Raw genomic sequence first — 4,642 nt, forward strand, 5'->3', positions numbered from 1 at the left:
GAGCTATTAGTTATAATTGAATACATAAAGGAATTTATTTTGAGTCTCTAACTCTGGAAGAGTTTGGCAGCACTGCCTACCAAGTGACTTCTTATGTTTTTAAGTTGCTTTTGCTATATCAAGCATTACTATGCTCTTTCTGAAGATTAAATGAGAAATAAAAGATTATGATATTTCAAAATTTAATGTATAAATTTTCCAGCACATTTGATACAGACAGGAATGGTCCCCTTAAAATTATATCAGAAAGCAACTGGTTCGAGTACCAGTGAACACACATACTGATCCCGTGCATAGCTTGAACACACAGCAATTCTACAAAAAGTAAACTAACAAAAACGTAAGTTTAAGAAATGTAATTACCACCTACTATAGCGTATCAACCACCTACTAGAAACAACTGCATTGTGACAGCAGGCTTGGCCCAAGAAGCACTTCAACACTCATTCTGAAGAAAATGTAAAAACGCTTTTTCAAAATTTATCTACACTGTAAAACTTTTCTGTAAATTTACAGGCAATTTCTAACAGTATTGTACTGTATTTATATAAAACAGTTTGAGACTGTATATTTAACAGAATGGCTGTAAATGTACAGTATTATTCTGTTTTCAGCACGCAAAATTTGTAATACAGTATCGGGCTGTGAATGCTTTGCATTGTGGGATTGATTTCCTTCGCGCTCAATTTTTTTAAATGTGAGCACACATCTGTTGCCGCTGAAGCACTTAATTTGTTATTCATATGAACAACATAAGCTTAACGCTACATAGGCTACTTTATGAACACATGCTAGTCGTTTCGTCGTGATTCTTTTTTTTTTATTTGAGCAGCGAGTTCGCCTTTTAATCTACAGCTGCCTGTGACATTACAACTTTGAGAGACTACCTGTGAAAATTAGATGATAATGCCGCAAGAAGATTGGGGAAATACATTTTGTCCGTGTCGAAGAGAAATGAAGTTGGTAGCAGATGGATTCTTTGACTGAGCATTGACACGGTAAGACACAGTTGTTTTATTCGATTACATTTCTGAACTGTTAGCACCAGTGGACTGATTTTGGGAACAATAGTGTTACGTTAATCAAGAATATTTTGGATCGGTGTGTTAATCCTGTCGTTTATGACGATTGAACATAAGATATCGAAATTATAATGCCAAAGATAAATTGCTGTCTTTCGGCGCGATGTGATTCAACTTAGCTTAGCCATGTAACACACGTAGGTTAAAACACGAGTGAATAGTTCAGTCTATTCTCATCTATTCACCAATGAACTTTGTGATATATTTTGAAAGGTAAACATGTATCATGCCATTCGCACGACCTGCGTTTGATTTTCGATTCATTTTTAATTTCAGGCTGAGTCATCTGATGAAGATCGTCTGAGTGCTAACGTAAGTTCTTAGCCTTAAAGTTATAATTCACTTGTTCACAACAATGATGTGGTGTCAGTTCTGTGATAGTCCATTTGAATCGATCTTATCATACTGCCATCACATGAAAATACATAGTCATGTTCCTAATGCTAATTATAAATGTGGTATTCCTGGTTTCCCCAGCAGATTCAAAAAGTTTGCTGCTTTTAAGGCTCGATCAGGGATCACAAAAAGAGGGACACAGATACATCTGCTGAGCAATAAAGAGGTAAGGCTTTAACTTTAGTCTGTGACATTGGTGTCTGTCAGGAAAGATGTAGTGATTTGAAAAACTTCATTTTACACCTGAGGTCTCTATCAAAGAAGGGACCAGAGTGTCTTGCCCATTTAAGTGTAATAAAAGCTATTCTTTTGTGTCAACACTGACCTCACATATATCCAGGTATCACTGCAACTCCTTGGCAGATAGGCTTCTTTATAATTTACTACATTTAAACTTTTCAGTACAGAGGCAACATGGTGAGTATGCAATGTGACTGAAGACTCAAATGCAATGTCTGATTCGTTTATTGATTGGGATGATGATGAAGATCAGTTACGTATTGCACTATTGCCAGATAATGCAAATGAAATGCTGTTTTTATAGAATATTTATCTCAAATTGCAGGCATAGCACATTCTCCCATCATCTGTAATTCAGTCGGTAATTGAGGGGCTGCAGGACATCTATGATATTAGCCAGTCTCATTTGCTAGGGTAAGTGAAAAATTAACTACACTTGGAATTTCTGAAAATGATATCAAGAATGATGTAGACATTATGTCTACAACATCGAGAATTCTTATGTTGTTCTAAAACTGATGATCTTTTTCAGATGTGTAATACCCATGCACTACACACTGATAAGAGGAGAAAGTCTTTCTTAAAAGCCAATTTCAAGTATGTTGAACCTGTCCCCATCTGCCTTGGTAAAAATTTATCTGGCAAGGAAAGCTTTGCTAAGTACATTCCCACTATGCAAAGTTTAGAAGCTTTGTTATTCTGTAAATCAGTTATAGAACAACATAAAAATTCACGATCTGAAATTAAAGCAAACGGTGTCCTCTGCGATGTATTGGATGGCAGTTATGTCGATTCTATAATTCTTGCTGTTTACATGACACTTGGAAACATGTTGCCTCACTGCAGGTCAGGAATTGACCACATGCAGCTAGTTAATTTTGGTGTGATAACATTATCCAGACAATTTCTTGAAAGACATCTGATTGAGAAAGAGAGAGAAAGAGATATCTAGAAATAGGCATAATCATCATAATAATTTGTTTCTGTTCTGTCTTGTAGACGCTTTCTTGACATCAACCCGGAGCGTGGATCAAAAGCCAAAAAGGGGAAAGTGACTTAAAAGAAGACTGGCCAAGTTGTGCAAAAAAAGGACACTACTGTGAACCCACAGGTTTCCTCTCTTCCGAGAACTTACAGACTTTACATGGAACTTTGTTTAGACACTTCCACTATCCACTGTAAATGGACTTAAAGGAAGTAAGGCATTGTTAATGATGTACTGTTAATTGCAATACAAAAATAGTAGCATGCACTTGATTGATAATGTTCTGCTAATTGTAAACGGTTCTGTCAATTTATTTCGTACAGCTGACATTTCAGCCAAAATGTGTTTAAATGGGATTTCTCTGGCCTTTGCATCAGAAATAAACATTTTATATTCTAAGACTATTGTTTTCTATTTTCATTTGAGACTACTGATATGGAAGTAAATTCTTGATTTAAGGAAAAAGATATTCTGTGTAGAAAACAATTGATTGCAATATATAACACGTTGTAATATGTCAAATTAAATGGCATAACAGTATAATACTTTATACAGTCATAGTTCTGTAAAAATATAGTAATTTGCTGGCAACCCAGCTGAAAGAATGTAAATTAAAAGTGTAAATATTTACAGCACACACTGTAAAAAAGATACAATTACAGCATGATACTGTATCTGGCAACTACAGTACAACACTGTAAATACTTTTTACAGTTGTGGTTCTGTAAAAATACAGAATGTGGCTGGCAACCCAGCTGCCAGTATTTTACTGTAAATTTACAGGGAAAAGTTTAACAGTGTAAGAGAGACACTTGTCCTTTGATGCTTCACATCTAATTTTGTTCAGAGATAAAACTACTTGAAGATCTGTCCTTCCAGTTCCACTGGCTCATGTGAAGGTCAATGGCTAACAACGTTATAGCAGCAATGCAAACACAAAGCAATGCACCAGCGGGCAGGAGCATAGCAAATTCAATTCGATGTCATTAGTTGACTGAGATTAGAGCAGGAAATTATGCCTTTAACAAGATTAATGGGGAATCACAGGGACGTCCATTCATTTCAGATAGTTTGCTGATTTGCAGCGCATTGACCTGAAATTGCAGAAAAGATTCTGGCAAGATTTGATTGATCTTTGGTCTTAGGGATACTCATGACAGTAACAGTCAGTTTCAGGGTTTTCATGTTAAAAGTCTGCGCCCTGTAGTCATCATCTTTAAACAGCATACATTTCAGCACATAATGGCATTGAAAACAAGGCTATTTGCCAAGTGACAATGAGGTGAACCAAAAGATGTGTTCTGCTGTGCCAGCAGAACGCTACAGAAACTTCAGCACACCAACACATTGGAACAAGCAACGTTCGCAAAATTTTACACATCCCCTGTTTCTTGTGTTCATTTATTAAATATGTTGCTTAACTTGATTGTAACTTAGCTTCCAAAAGTTTTGCTCGCATTAATAGAAACATTTTGTTAGGAAGAAGGTCTCAAGCGTAATATCCAATTAACTTCACAGTTGTACAAAGCAAAAGCAAAGCAGTTTAACAAAAACTAATTTTACAACAGATTTAATGAAAAATTATAAAATACATGAAATAGTAGGCTATTAGAATACATGGTACATTTGCATCTTGTTCATAAGATATATCCTAACTGTAAAAATGTAGAAAGAACGGACTGCTGTAAAGTCTCTTGAAAACCTACAAATGAAACTTTGCATGAAACATACAATTTTATTGTAAACACAGACAGAGAAATGCATCTTCACACTTTAGATGTACAATGGATCACCCCTGAAATGGAAACTTTACTATTGTAAAAGATTGACATATTCTGAATAACTTTCCGATGTATTGACCTTATTGCAAACGTCCCATGATCACACTGGCAGGTCTCAATCAGGACCTCACAGACCTGTGTGTGTGATCTGCCAACCT

General features: G+C 35.7%; 1 long non-coding RNA gene across 1 annotated transcript; it reads left to right on the forward strand.

The window, feature by feature from the left end:
* Nucleotides 1-721: 721 nt before the first annotated feature.
* On the forward strand, nt 722-1,645 carry LOC306903141. Its single transcript, XR_013787522.1, has 3 exons — nt 722-998; nt 1,359-1,394; nt 1,563-1,645. It is a non-coding gene; the product is annotated as an uncharacterized lncRNA (long non-coding RNA).
* The last annotated feature ends 2,997 nt before the right edge of the window (nt 1,646-4,642 follow it).

The sequence above is a fragment of the Barbatula barbatula genome (genome assembly GCF_947034865.1).
Source record: "Barbatula barbatula genome assembly, chromosome: 13".
Lineage (NCBI taxonomy): Eukaryota > Metazoa > Chordata > Actinopteri > Cypriniformes > Nemacheilidae > Barbatula > Barbatula barbatula.